At 48.6% G+C, this 15,550-nt stretch overlaps 1 protein-coding gene and 1 long non-coding RNA gene across 6 annotated transcripts in view; one reads left to right on the top strand and one right to left on the bottom strand.

Annotated features, from left to right (window-relative positions):
• LOC100649529 (protein O-mannosyl-transferase TMTC2) overlaps positions 1–15,550 on the bottom strand; it is a 213,315-nt gene that overhangs the window by 169,614 nt on the left and 28,151 nt on the right. The gene's annotated exons all lie outside the window — the stretch shown is intronic.
• The window catches only part of LOC125385017, a 29,297-nt gene continuing 26,986 nt past the window's right edge, over positions 13,240–15,550 (top strand). For all 4 annotated transcript variants that reach the window (XR_007223945.1, XR_007223947.1, XR_007223946.1 and 1 more), the window contains exon 1: positions 13,240–15,504. This is a non-coding gene — a long non-coding RNA (uncharacterized LOC125385017). The remainder of the gene's footprint in view (positions 15,505–15,550) is intronic.

Genomic DNA, 15,550 nt, shown 5'->3' with positions numbered 1-15,550 from the left:
TTTCCCGTCCACCGCAAGAGCGTCGTTTTCCCTTGAATCGAGACGATCTAACCGACCCGAGGAGGCCACATACCAGCCAAACGCGTCCAAATCGGCAACGAAATTCGATTTATCATTTCCCCGGCGAACTCGACAGGTGTTTCAAAAATACGTGCTATTGCCATCCCGTGGATGCCTGCACGTCGAGCGAGGATTTGTACGATGCCGGATTCGACGTTTTCTAAATCGCATCAACCGTTCCGCGAGTCGACACCAACGCGTTATGCTCTTTGGTATTTACTTTCTCCTATTTCTCTTAGACTACCAATAGGAGAGAACTAAGACGGATGTGTCGAGCAGTAAAATATCGGTGACACCGTTTCTCGATCCGCCAACTGTATCCGCGAAGATATTCAAAGGGTGTGAATCGACAACGAATATAATCGAAGCAAGAGCCGTTTAAACCCTCTTTTTACGCTTTCTTCGTCGTTGGTATCATATTCGGACACACAAGCACCCTCCTCCCCTGTTGCCGCGCGAGCCGATATTTCATCGCAATTTTCCGCACACTCATCGCCGCTCGTTCACGAGGTCGTTGGCTCCACCGTGTTCGACGAACAAACGGCTTCGTGCTATTCTTCGCGCTTGCGAGAAAGGGGACGTTGATCGTGACTCGACGTCCTCGGTTCACCGACGACGATCACGGAAAACCGAACAAACGACCGACTCTGATTCCTGGCGCTGGAAATCACACAGCAAAACAGGCCAGTTATCAAGCTGCCGACGCGACGTCTAGCTGTTCTCAGTTCACGTTTCCACTGCGCGCTCGCACCTTTCGTGCCAGACGCACGAACGCGCGCCAATGAATGGCGCGGGAAACCTCCGCTACGATTTGCTTTGTTCGTTACATGACATCCGCGCGAGATACCTGGAACGACTAAGCCGGACTTCTTGCAAATCTGCACCCTGCAGCACGCGCGGCGCGCACCCTACATTCCACCGCGGTCGTCCGTGACAGCCAACAACAGGTATCCACCGTTCTTCCGCTTGATCCCTGTGACGCTGCCGGACCATTGACTTTTTGTCGAAAGTTCCTCTGTATTACGAATCCCATTCGTGTTATAATTTTGTCGATGAAAATTCGGAGCCGAGCCCACGATGGCCGAATAATGCATTTGTTTAGGAACGGCCTGGATTAACGCCGATAATATCCGCAGTTAATTAAACGATAATTGGTAATGATTTACTGGCACAGCGCCAAGCAAATCTGATCGAGGTGTGTAATACGGGACAGTAAAATCTGGACGCTGACAGCGATCGTTTGTCGGATTACAGCTATCGCTGCATTATGAACACTTTCGGGGTCGTTTGTAATTAATTCGCGTAAATCATTGAAAAGATGAGAGCCCGCCCGTGGTTCATCAGATCCTTCGTTGTCGCGTGTAACTGAATAGCGTGGAATATAGAAAGCCGCAAGAACAATGGTAAGAAGTGGGACGCGGACAATAAAGTACGAATCAAAGAGGTTATTTACGGAGACCTATTTTCGCCTATGACTGCATCTTTTTTCGAATTCCACGCGATAGAGAAGCTTCGCGGCACTTATCGATTTCCGAGCACCTTTGTGCCGTCAACGAACATGACGGTGAATTAAATATTTCCACTACAAGCTGGAATTGGTCCACCCGTTCAACCCCGTTCCATTAAGAAACACCGAGGGGCCAGAAATCGATGAGACCGTAAAACGCTGCCAGACCCTTTAATTCGAAGGATCGAATTTACTGGAGGCGAACGCAAGGAAACCGAGAAAGAGGTGTCTCGTTATATGTTTGAAATGAACGTGTCTTTTAACGTTCCCTTTTTCCTCTGGGCAGACCTTTCCATCCACTGTGAAATTCTGCAAAATTTCTCGCTCGTGGTTAAGCTCTGCATGTTTACTGACGCTGGAGAATATTTCTTCGAACACTGCCCTATCAGAGAGCTTGATAATTCCTGCTCTTGCGGGTAAGAAAACACAGCCGGCTACGTGGGAAACCAACAAGCAGGTCAGAAGTAGAAAACCTGTTCCATCGAAGAATAGAAAGACCACGTTGTAAAAAGGTAATCTATACACAATGGCACGGAAAATTAATTTGGTTATCAAAGTGCGTATATCCCGTTTCCAGCAATATCGACTTCATTACCAGCGAAGAGGTTAATTAATTTCCTGACGAAATTTAATTAATTGAACGAGCGAAAATTTATTCCCTGCGTGCAACTACCACGGATATCCGCCGCGTGCACTATCCCAACGATATTGCGTTCAACCGATACTGTATATACAGAATTGGCGTCCGATCGCGTGTAATCTAGTTTCGTAATCGGTTGTCCGACGTGAATCGAAGAACAGAAAGAAGAGGGAAAGGGCGAACGGAAGGAAAATTGCGAAAAGCCACAGCGAATCGCATTTGTTGGAAAAGTTTCCCGGTTACAACGACGGCTCAATAACAAGGCGCTATTCCCGCAGGAGAGACAACCCTTCTCTAACGAGTAGTGTAAAATGCTCTAAAGCGATTCCGGTAATCGCCAGTCGAAAATTCTATAAGGCAACACGAGTCCTCTTTCCACTCGTTCTCCGTTCGTGGCTTTACAACAGCTGGTCCGTCGAAAACTCCGCCGGGAAAGTGGTGCTCCAAAGGGGAAACTGTGGGCTTTGCGTTCGTACACATCGACCGCCTTCGAACGTGTTCCCGTGCATTCCAATGTATATACGCCTGCGCGCAAGTATGTATATGTGTGTTTGTGTGGGTATAGAGAAACAGAAGAGAAAAGGAGAGACGGGAGAAAGTAGGGAATTCGAGCCGAAACGAAGGAGAAACGGAAAGGGAAAGGGAGAGAGACGGGAGATGGCTCAGTTTCCATCGAGCTAGAGAGCAAGGCATTGTTCGTCAGCCGACGGATAACCAGAGCAAAGGGTGATATGTAGGGTTGAATGAAGCGGAGCGGGACAGGGGGAACACTGGAGAAACGAGAGGTAGTAGAGAAGGAGGCCGATTAAACCATTCCTCCAAAGCAACCACCCGCTCTACTCGTGTCCCTTCTTCCTCAGGCATTGTCCTACCGGCAAAGTTTCGGCCATCTGCGACTGCTTGTCTTCGTGTATGTCTTTGTCGTTCGACCAAGTGTAACAAAGTTGGATGCAAATGCATCCTCCAAAGGAAAAGCATCTCCCAACGGGGAGAGGGACGCGGCTTCGTGGCTTTCTTCTTGCCGGTACACCAGATCATTCTTCTCGGTGTACAAGCCAAAGCGACGATTAATGCCGGACAGAAGTTCGAACCGCGTGCTGCCCGCCGGGAGAGAGAAGCTTTGGAATGAAAAAGCAGTCGTCGCTCAAAGACGATTTGCCTGGCATGGCACGCGGCAAATAAAGCCAGGGTGTTCGTTTAATTAAATTTCTAAGACAACCGTGTGTAAATTAACAGGCGGTCGGGACGCCTCTCCTTAAAGGGAGCTTAATGAATAATGCTGTACATTAAAAAAATTACTCTCTCGTTTGCAGAGCGAAACGTTCGTTCCATGCTACAGAGAAAAAACGGCAGGCGCACGGAAAACGCTGAAATCGCGTGTGTAGCGGCTCTAATTAAACAATTTATCCGAAAGGCTAAAAATTGCGTGATAAATATAACAAATCCCAGTGGGTAAACGCGCGACGTATCTCGAATGGAAATGCATGACAAAGAAAAGCGAAGACATTTACGATGGCCTGTAAGGCTGAGTGAAAGGAGACGGAGAATCGAGTTGCGAATACAACGAACAGAGAGCGAGAAAGAGAGACGGTAGTCGAGACGAGAGAGCACTGGCCCGACTTGTTGAGCATCATCTGTCGTTGTGTCCCCACCTTTCCATCGCTGTTGCAACCGTAAAAAGTCATATCTTCTGCTCTAACGTACTTGCAGCCCGTCTCCCCTTGAAACGGTCAGAGAGGCTGATGCAGATAAAATACGGGCGCACTCGTTTTGCGCTAAAAAATGTAAACAAGCGCCAGCTGACGCCACTTGTAGAAAATCCAATAAGACGATCCGTGGTTTTCGAACTGACAACCAGCTCCCTTTCTCGTTTAAGAGGACTTATCTCGGCTTTTTGGTCACCTGGCGTGCTTAGTAGACGATGGTGGAAATAAAGACGCGTACACAAGCGAAGCGGAAAATAGAAAAAGGGGTAGCCGTGCGAGAAAGAGCAGGCAGGAACGAAACGGAGATAGACGATTTCTTCCATAATAGGATTCCATAGTTTCTTGATTACCCTATAAAACTTCGGCAGAAGGACGCGTACGCACAGACTCACTTTCTCTGATTACGTGAACTTGATGCGACTCGTTCGTCGCTACGCTCGATCTTCGCTTCGTCTCGTTTCCATTGATTCTCCTCTTCTGTCGTGACGGCACAATTAACACGGGTAATCCAGATGTAACGTTCTCGGAGCTGGTTTCAGTTTCGAAACAGCTTCCGCGGTAACGAGAGCGACTCCACCTAGCCTGGAAAATTGAAGTTGTTCGACCAATGTCGAAGTACGAACCGCTCCCATCGTCGCCTAACGATAATTTCACTAGGGAAATTCCCGATATATCGACGATTAGCTCCGCCCCGTAGTAAAATGTCCATGGAAAATGGGAGCGACCTTCGTCTTCCGCTGAAATTCTATCAGCCGCGAGTGTCATTCGTCATAACGTGAATCACGACGTCGCGTCGGGTGAACAGTGATATCCTGTTTCTAGCTGGAGGCGCGCTATGGAGCGACGATTCCATGCACCATAGAAAATTCGATATGGTTGCCCGCCAGAGCCATTTCTTAGCTGCAACATGCACCGATAATGGTCAACGTGTAACGTCTATCGCGTTCTATACGCTCTAGATAGTACGCCGAGCCACTCAGCCCGAAGGTACACGGAGTCTCGTCGAGTTACTCGTAAGTGGCGGATGTCATTTCAATCCACTATTCGATTACGCCGACTCGCCTTACCTTACCGCTGGCTTGCTCGTTAACCGGTCTCTCCTTTTGTTACAACATACTCTCTACGTACGCTGGGTGTTAATCCGGCTATCGCGAGACGAACAGCTGTTTCGTCGGAGCGAAAAGTATATCATTTATTTGGTATTACGATATATTTATTAAAATTGAACAAATTGCGTTCCACGATCGCGGGATCGTATCAACAGTCGCGTAGATATTTTTCTGGAAAGTTCGTGGTATCCTCGGATGCAACGGAGTTGCAGAAATCATATTTACGGGAAATCGTCTAAACGAAGGATGCTTCTTCTTAATGGTACGCGAATCGTCAACCGATTTTCATGGTAAACCGAAACTTTGCTAAACCCGTGGAAAACGTACTCGTCGGTTGAACACGAAGCGACGTTTAACTCTCGCCAAGTGTAGCGGAATGCAAACTATGGATCGATCGTGGACCAATCTACGCGTATCGATCCGACGTCCGTTCCCAATGAACTCGTTGCGCTGAGAAATATTTGGCGGCGGTGACGAAAATGTTTCAAGATTGTTCGTTGCGTTTTTTATCGAATTAAACGAGTATCCGTCGGTCTCTGATTTTATCGGAAAATTCGACGATGAAGCCAACGAGAATTATCTGAATTCCTCCGTGATCGTCGTTTGACAGACAGTTGTAAACGTCGCGTGATTAAATAGCAGGAAAAAATGAATTTCCCGGTGAAATCCGTATCGAAACCGTGTCCCCAAAATTTCAAGCGTAATTAACAATTATGTAAATGTTTCCCTTTCCGTCGCATTTACCATGTGTCCATCCGTATAACTGACATCGGGAACGCTGCAATTGCGTCTATTTACCCCTTTAACGTCGTTGTCTCTTTCCCACGTTCGTTCGTCCATCTTCCTCTAGTCCGTCGCCTATCTGTCTCTACCTATCCCTGCCAATGAGTATGTGTCAGGGACCATGAGATCCTTCGGCCCATTAGTGTCCATGCATACCGATCCCAAGATCGAGTGGTGCAATACGGAGCCACTCGGCACAAATGAGCCTGTCGTGTCTGGATAATACCAAGTGCAATATTCGGCCTGTCGCGATAGATCATTCGTTGCACGCATACGACCTCCACTCGACACACGCACGCGTTCCTCTCAAGCTCGGTGAAACGCAAAATATCGCGGACACCGATCGCGCGTATGAAGGACGATTCGATTGACGAGCGACGAGTTTCGAAACGATGCGACACGGTGGGCATCGAGTTCGTCTGATCGACGCAGGACGATACTACTTCAAAAGTCGACACGGTCGTATCCCGCCGTTAGTCGTCCGCTTCGTGTACTTCCGTGTCTGTCCTCGCGTATTTGTTCACCACACGAGAAACCAAATAGGATCGTATAATTATACGTCTACTTCGCAAACCAACTCCATAGAGATCGCATCAATGGGATTTAATCCGACCTATAGGTTAGAACGTTCATGCACTTTACGAACGATGCATCGGCTGGTTCGAACGAAGCGCGTTTTAAGTAACATTCCGTTCGTGCTGGTTCGTTCTCGTGGGAAGATCGAATCGCGAGCCGCTATGTCGTGCTCCCGGGTCGAATGCGATTCTTCGGCCGTTTACGACTAACGTATCCGACACACGTAGCGTGTACGTGTCGCGTTCGACTCTCTGCTCTCTGTCGCTCTTTCTCGCTCTCTCGCTCTGTTCCTCGATTTTTCCGTTGTCCCTTTGCTCCTCTGTATCCGGGAGGTTTCAACGTGCACGAGTCATTTGCCACGTTCGACGGAATACGAGCGACTAGGCGAAGACCGGGCACGATGACATCCCGACCAGCCGGTGCGTGAAAAATCACGTTCCCTTTATACCACTACGCAGATTTCTTCTGCCATTTCGTCATTCCCCCCACGACACTATCACGGCGACATATGGCAAAGCGTCGCGAGGTCGATGAGCGCGCGCGCACCACGAATACGTCGAATATCTCGAACTCGGATAACTCGAGTTTACCCGATCACCAACAAGGCAGCAAACACGAATATCGTTTCCCTATTAGCGTTTCTCCATTGTTAATATCTCGTATGTGATACGTTTCAACGATTATTTCGGTAACAAAGCGCGAGCTTAACAGGCAAAATCATTGGAAGCTTCGCGTAATCGCATGCGTCAGGCTCGGGATCTCGGCCAGGTGAAATTCTTTGGGCTGTAAACTGTGTAAAGGGTAATTTCCAAAAACTCGCTGAGCGGATACGTCCGAACAACAACAGGAACAGAGCGTAGTTCGTACCGCGAATTTCGCGTTGCGGTTCTCCAGGCAAACATCGTTCTAATAACATATGCTGTCTGAATTATCTGCTTGCAATATTCCTTTGGGTATAATTACGATTTTAACTTGAAACGGAAGAAACGGAACAGAAGGAACGGAGCAAACTCGGAGGGAGACAAAGGTAGAGAAAAAGAAACGTGAAACGGTCGCGAAATATAACAAGAAACGGAATGGCGACGTCAATGGCAGTGTAAAATTTATATTTCGGTCATTTATAATATTAATCGCGTTATCGAGATGACAAGGCAACTGCGTAATAGCGCCATTATGGGCGAAGCGTCGAGGTAATTGGCCCGAAGAACGATATCGGATACATGGACTTTTGGCATGCGGTGAAGCATGACCAGTTCGGTAATCCGTTAGGCCTACAGCCGCTGCTTGTGCGGTTTGCTCACGAGCTTCCTCGGTATCCGAAGCAGTGGATACCAAAGACGTCTATACGTCGTTTCACAGCCACCACGAAACCCCAGAAGCATCGAGCTGCGTCGTAACGCTGTCTGTTTCGCGTAGGTATTAACGACACCCAGCCCGGCGAGGAGCGATAGGACGTAAGCTGTGAAATATTGAAATGGGATTTTTGCGACCCCCTGGGACTCGGTCCGGCAACCGCCGCCTACACGCCCACACGCTACATGGAAAATGGGAATATAATGCGATTGGACGAAGCTGGAGTTCTCCCTTCGAACCGGTCCACCAGAATCAAGAAAATTCGTTGTTCCATCCTTATCGCGGTCCACCGCGAACGTATTAGGAAAGATTGGAAAAGGGAATGGTGGCACGAACGGTGTCGAATAATTTGTTCCCTCACTATAGTCGTTTGGCGAGTCGGTAGTGATTCGTAACTTTGATGCTGAGCAAATGTGACGGATGTTGAATTTACAGGGAAAGAGGGATGATACGTATTTACCATTCCGAGGGTAATATTCGAGAATCAATCGGCAAAAGGAGCTCGGTAAAGCTGAAGCGCATATTCAAATTCATCTGGAATTTGCCGATCGTTTTCACGAACCGATAGAGCTTATTTAATCGTACGAGGACAAACTTCTCGGTATTACCCGAAACGATATACACGGATGAGGTATCCGACATCTTCAGCCGATCGAAAGATAATCGTTTCGTTTATTTATCGCGAATCCCCAGAGCCATCGAGCTTTCGTTATTTTCCATTACGCAATCGCAACTTATTTCAACCCTATTTCAAAGTCGGCTTATCCACGTGAATCGACTTCTCCGCTCACCGAGTTTGCAGAAAGAAAGGAAGCTATTTTCTATCTCGGTCGAGACTGGTCTATCCGCGTGAAACAGTCTCGGCTAGAATGAATATCATTTCGACCATCGAAACAGCAGCGCACGTGTAATTCGTAATTGCGGTCGGTGGCCGCGGGTCGCGGCTTCCAGCCTGGGGAATAATTCACGCGCGAGCGGGTCAAGTTTTATCGCGCAGGCTTGGTCAAGCTAGCATGTGCTATCGTCGGTATCCTCTTCCATCGTGGAGGATCGAGGGAAAACTGGTGGCAAGCATCGTTCCGTATCCGCCCCCCGGTTCGCCCGTAACTCGCCGCTGTTGGCGCGGGTATTCGCGCTTGATTCGTGCCACTAGCGGAGTAAAACGCAAAGTTATTCGGCCGCCTTGCCAAATAGGCGATCTAAATGCGTTCAACCGAGCAGAAGTGGTAATACGTTACCGGTTATTGCCGGCGGCAGCATCTTGCCGCGGGCCAGCCTCTCCAGAAGTCGTCCAAGAAAGGCGGCGATGGGGTGGGTTGGTTGGAACACTATATGATACAGTGGAGGCCAAATATGCCGTGGCTCCGCGAATCGCCACCAATTTCGAAGCGGGCAGAACGCGCGCGTCAAATTAACCGAGAGCGAGATCCTTCTCCACGGTCGGTTTCGGGCAGAGAACGAGGAAGGGAGAGCAGGGAGGGGCGGATGAGATCGGGCGAGCAGCCACGCGAAGCTGGTGAATTTTTCCGCGTCAAACGATTTTCCAGCGGTCGAAGTTTCGGCGAGTTGGCAATCGCCTCGAATCTCTCCTAGCGGCGCGTTTAACCGGGCGCGTCGGGAATAATCGGGAGGATATTACGTTGAGGCTTTTTTGAAAAATGGTAGGTCAAACATAATGGAGCTTCCATGAAATTTACCTTGCTCCCACGCCACGAGGGGATTTTTTTATTAGATTTAATGGCCGCACGCGAAAGTAGGACGATCCATATTATCGGAAATAGCCAGCCCTTTTACCCCGGCGCCGATATACGCTCGAACCGTTCCCGGATCGACGCACCGCCGTTCGATCCACACCCCGTAAAATTACATTCAATGAACGAAAAAAACCAATGGAACGTGCATCATTGGAATTTTCTCGAGAGGAAGCGGTTTACACGAAATCAGTGCTCGTTGGCATCGAGAAACTCAACAACGACGCATGGGAAAAGGAGATATATGTGACAAGCGCGAGGAACGATCGATAACCGAAAAACTAATATCCAATACGAACCACCGATCGCAACAACCGTTTCAATATCCAATGCCGAAAATGCAGCGGAAACTTGGGAATCCTCCTCGTCGTATCGAGGGTGTGAGATAGCCGAGTTTCTCGTCGCGAAGCGGACTTATCGCTTTCAACAAAAACGCATAAATCAGGTCGAGTCGTGTTTCGCGGCGATCGTAACGTGTGTTCTGGGCAAAATAGACAGAGAGAGAGAAAGAGACAAGGAGGGAAAAAGAAAGGGATCATAGAGGATGGTTGGTAACATAGTTGGCGAGCAGAAGAGAAAGGGAAGTCATCGATCGGCAGCCCCCTGTCTTGGTTGGCGCGATTCGACGAGGCGTGCACTCGCGCTCGTATTCATATTCATATTTCAAAACTCGCATCCACGGCCCATTGTACCGTTGAATACGCTATGCAGAATGCGTCGCCTAGCGTATAACGTTGCGGCGCTGCAACCGCCTTCTGAATTAGTAATAGCGCGCTGACAACGGGCCCGTTCCTCTCAGTGTTCGCCACGACCCTCGTGTTGCCCGAATGCCTACCGCGACAAACGCAATTTGCCTCAGATATTAATTCGGCTAATGGATTACGCGTTAAGCGTCGCGGAACGATGCCGCACAGTCGCAAACGCGGCTCTCGCAGCTGTTGAAAATGTTCTTGCGTCGTATGCTTACACTCTCTTTCCACTGAAATCTCATCACTGAAGCTGCTGGAGGTGATTCAAACAAGGACGGTCTAATCTCTGATTGAACTTAAGTGGAACAAATTAGTGCGATGACCTGGATACATTCCACCGGTAGGCCGATCGGTTCTTTTTCTCCTTCCAACTCTAGTGGTATTTCAGAAACAGTGGTATAAGTCGAGTGACGCTGGAAATGGTCGGATGGAAATTTAGAACGCGACGAGCTGCAGCTAGAGCGCCGTGAGGGAATTATTCGCGAATATGGAACGCGCCGCCTGTACGGACACAATTGTCTTAATATTCAAAAAGACAGGGATGCATTTTTAAACGCGACTACCGTCGGCGTTGCGTCCGTTTCTCTTCCATATTCTCCCGCCCCTATCTTCTCTCGGCCGCGGCTCCCATCTACGCTAGAAGCTCGCAATTACGACACATTCGAGGATCTCTCGAGATAAAAAGAATTCTGGCTACTTCTGAGAGCAGCTGGATCGCTGGCGCTCTCACGTAGCGCAATTAAATGACATAGAACGGAACCGCAACGGACCAAGTGGGTACACGCACGTACACTTTCTCGCCAGCACATATATATATATATAAGTTGGTACAAAGTAGAAGATGAAGCCAAAGAGGGAGCGAGAGAAGAAAGGAGGGAGAAAGGGAAGGCAGGAATATACGACGGTGCTAACGAGGCTCCGAGGATCGAATCAAGACCGAATCTCCGCCGCTGATTGACCAGGGCGAATCCTGGAAAGGCGGAAGGCTAATTAGCTAGCCGGATTTCTGTACGTGACCCGACAACGAGATCCCGAGACGTGGCGATTATGGTTGCTCTGAGCGTCTTAATTTCAAGCTCTATAGGGAAACCGAGAAGGATAGAGGCGAGCATTATACCCGCAATGGCGTCGGTCAAATTTCTCTTTGAGCTCGACCAGCTTCGCCTCTGTCTCCCCTTTAAATAGTCCTCTAACCATCCTGAAATTCATCTTCTCCGATATTCCCTTTGAGTACTATAACTAGGTGCTACTTAAGCAGAACAATTCCTGCCACAACATAGAAGGTATTCCACCGATATCACTGCGAAACACTTTGGTACATTTCTTGTCGCGAAAGTCACCCGCTATCCTTCGGTTTAATTGAAACGTTTCTAGCAGAGAAACACGATAGTTTTAAAAAAATGTCCGGTGTCGTGTTATTTTCTTTACAGATGGTACAAACGAACTCGAAACAAACCGCTCTACAGTTACGAGCGTCCGTAGCATTAATTAATTTAAAGGGAATTTGTCTAGTTGCATAGAAACATGCCGACAGGAGATGAGCGACGACAACGTGTTCGTCCGTTCTTTCCCTTTGATCTCGCAGCGTAACTTGCCCCTTATAAAACTTTTGTAATGTCTCTGCGCGGTATTTTCTGGTGTATTATTAGTAAACTCGTGACAAAAGAGCAAGCTTATTATAACATTCGCCGGCCTTTTTTCAGCGGCTCGTTACCAGCTTGTAATCTAGAACCACGTTTCGCTTTAATACGGTAACGCGTCGTTCCCTTGGTAACTTTCGTTTCAAGATGTCTTCGCACACTTATTTTCGTTTGTTTCTCTTCGCCTCGCGTTATCGACACTGCCGAGTACGCTCTCCGCGATAATTGTAGCTTAATTCGTCGTATCGGTGAAAATTTCATTGCGGGATGGATATACAAATTTCTGCTCGGCAGTCGGCGCGTTAAAATATCCTCCAATTAGAAGGCTCTCGACGAAGCGCGAGGGGAGCGAATATAGGAGCCGAGAGGATGAAAACACTTTTCGTGTCATCAACGCTGATTCGATTTCCTGCCGTTGAAGGCGATACAATTAGATGCGTCGTTTACAGCGCTGTTAACATCAACAGCAGTCCGAAGGAAGAGGAGAGAGAGAGTGAGAGAGAGGTAGAGGGAATTTAACGAACTCTTGGAGTCGCATCTACCGGTGACCAGCGAACGCGAAACGCTTAATTAACCCATTCATCATCGTCCGCGCGGGACTAGGACGACCACGAAATAAGCCTAGCCAACTGAAGCCGAGCTGTGAACGCAATGAACGTTCACATACGAGCTGCTAACGCGTTTCTGCGTGCATGTTGGCGCCACGTATACGTGTGAACGAACGAACAGCCGTGGGTAAGATCGCGCGAATCCACGGATGTGGTATAATTACGCGAGGTAGCACGAGACTGGTCGATTGGTGCAAGAGAGATGGAGCAAGGGTGAACGATGGAAGGAGACAGCGCGAGGATCGAAGGGAAAGGGAGAGAGTGTAGCTTGCAAATTTGGTGCGATGCGTGCGACTCGTTGAATCCAATTCAACCGACTGAAATATAACGCCCGTCGATTATTGCAGAGGATACACGTGTACGTATACACGTGACTAACGTATACGCGAGCAGCAACACGCGTGCATGCCGAGTATTAAAGCCGTCGCGCACGCACACCAGAACACCAGACGGTTGGCAGAGCCGTCGTGTCGCGTCGTGCTCTCGGTATATGGCTACTGTCGGCCAAGCAATCTCTTTCCCCGTGGAGAGTACGCAGGTAATTAGCCAAGCTCCACTCTATCGTCGATTCAAACTACCGAACCGGTATATACACGAAGCAGGTCATTAATTCTGCTGCAGTCAAACAGTGTCCACGTTGCGATCCATTCCCCGTGGCCAGGTACACGGCGCGACGCTACGGCGCACGGTTTCTGCCGATTTGTACGCGCGTCCCCTTCATTATCTTTATTATTTCCCTATCGGTTCGTTATCTTTATTATTTCTGCATCACGGAACGTGCGCGCGCACAACGTTTGCCAACGAAGGCTGCGAATTGATTGGCAGTCAGCGCGCTGGAAAACAATGCCAGGTCCGTGGAAAAAGGAGGGTTGATTTAATCCCATTAATCCCGACCAAGTTCTCCGGTGACGCGTCAGGTTGTTATTTTTAATGCACGCGCCTCGCTCCGGGGCCTGAAATCAGATCGTCGACGCGGCCGCGCCGTCGCTGGTTGTATTCGATGCAGCGACGATATTATTTCGCGTGTGATAAACAACTTTCGCGTGTGGAAAAGGACGCGCGAATGCACGCTACGGAGACAAAGTTCTTCCGGGCAAACAACAGTTTCGAGAAACTTTAGGTGGAAAGGGGACGAAAATCTGTGTCGAAGATCCGACGAAACCTAGTCTCGGCTGTATCTTGCGAGTGTTTCAAAGAAAGACAACCGGTGCCAACTGATATGAGAATCGGGATGGTCCGGTGAATAGAGACTCGACGTTCTATTGGCCCGATAATTTGATCGGCGGTAGATTGACAAAATAGCTACGTTGCTAGCCAGACGAAAAGACGATGCCACGCGACGATACCAACCACGAGATAAAACGAAGTTTCTCTTTGGTCCTGGTCGGTCTCGATTAACCGCGATTCTTTCCCACTCTTCTCTCTTTTCGTCGATTTTCGTTTGCTCTATCTGAAACTTGTACCGCGGCATTCCACTTACAGTATTTTGAATGCGAACCGCAATGCATTTCGCGTGTACGAGGAAACGTAACCAATGGAACACGGACATCCTATATTATTACGATCCGACGAGTTTGCACCCTATACGGTCGTGGCAACCAATTCCAATTCCCTGCTCAGGCCAACGTGACGGCCGGCAAATAATTTACGAATAATGAGGACGCTACGTGGAACCCGGCCAGATCTCTCTGCACCTACGTGTAGGTGGACGCGCGATACGTAGTTAACTGACAGATTGTGAACGTACCAGGCCCGAACGTGATCAACCATGAAATGCGCTTATAAATTATTCCGTGCCTAGCTTCAAGCTGATATAGAATACATCGATACGTCCGGTGTTACGTTTTACAAATAATCTACGATACGAGAGCACTGGGATTTCTTGCATAGCAGATCGGTAGCGTGTGAACCACGGATCTATCGTAGGATAACATCGTGTATGATACCGTATCGACGAACCACGAGTATGGAATTATTGCAAACTGTCGAAGGGCATCGCTACACCTACCGTTTCCGCATCGCATTTTCAGAAACTTCACGCGACGTCTGTCAATTTTCAAGCGTGTTTTCGCGCCCGACAAGATATCCTTTTCTTTCGCCTCGGAGTTTTTAAAATGTCCATCACCGTCCTTCTGACTGATTTACTTTGAAAAACCGAAATTCTGCTTGACACCTGTGCGCGCGGTGTAACGGCTGGATGGAAAAACGCAACGGCGAAGGGAAAGCTGCCACCGTTTGCATACGCGAGTTTTATAGCTTCCTTCCTTTTCCTCTACGCTGACAATAAAATCTAACGTCACGGAAGAATAAAAGCTTATTATCCGGAAAAGTGTGTTCTCTCATTGTTTTTACGGGCTGCCCTAAGGGTTAAACGGGTCGCGGAGTGTTGAGCGTAGATAACGTCGTCTACAGAGTAACAGCAGTCTACCGAGTGCTTTCACGTATAAACGTGCATGTTCGCGAGCTAGTGCCTCGCAACGCGTGCATTTCTAGCTTGCTACGAAATACCGGCGACATTCGTCAGACGAAGAAACAACGTCCTTCTCTTCTTCCACGTGAGCAAAGGAGTTGCCACGCAATACCGCATCGTAGCAAGCGAGAGAATCTTATTAGAAACTCCTACCAGCTTAGTATCGATTCCGCATCAATTTGCATTGTTCAAGACGATCCGAGGGAAACTATTCGCCGCTTGGTCGCTGTTACCTGCTTTCTGGCTAGCGGTCTAGATAGAGAGCAAACGAGTCAAGAGAGAGGGAACAAGCAAACTGGAGAGAGACGAAGATTCCGTGAGTTAGAACTCCTCCTTTGGAGGAGAAGGAGATGGAGAAAGGGGTAAGCGGAGGGGTTGTCAATACCATCCATTACTGTCATGACGCCTTTATTACTATCGTCGTTCCGTTGCTTTCCATACGGTCGAAGGGTTTCCCAAGCACCGTCCCGACGCAGCTTACTCTTGGCAAGACAACTAACGCTTCGAGAGAGCAAGAGAGAGCACCCGACCACTTTGTCTCGACGGATACGCGTACGTATAATCGGATATGAAAGATTTCGTTCGTAACAGAAGTTCG

This window comes from Bombus terrestris, chromosome 4 (assembly GCF_910591885.1).
Source record: "Bombus terrestris chromosome 4, iyBomTerr1.2, whole genome shotgun sequence".
NCBI classification, from domain to species: Eukaryota; Metazoa; Arthropoda; class Insecta; order Hymenoptera; family Apidae; genus Bombus; species Bombus terrestris.
This window is presented reverse-complemented; position numbering and strand designations above follow the sequence as displayed.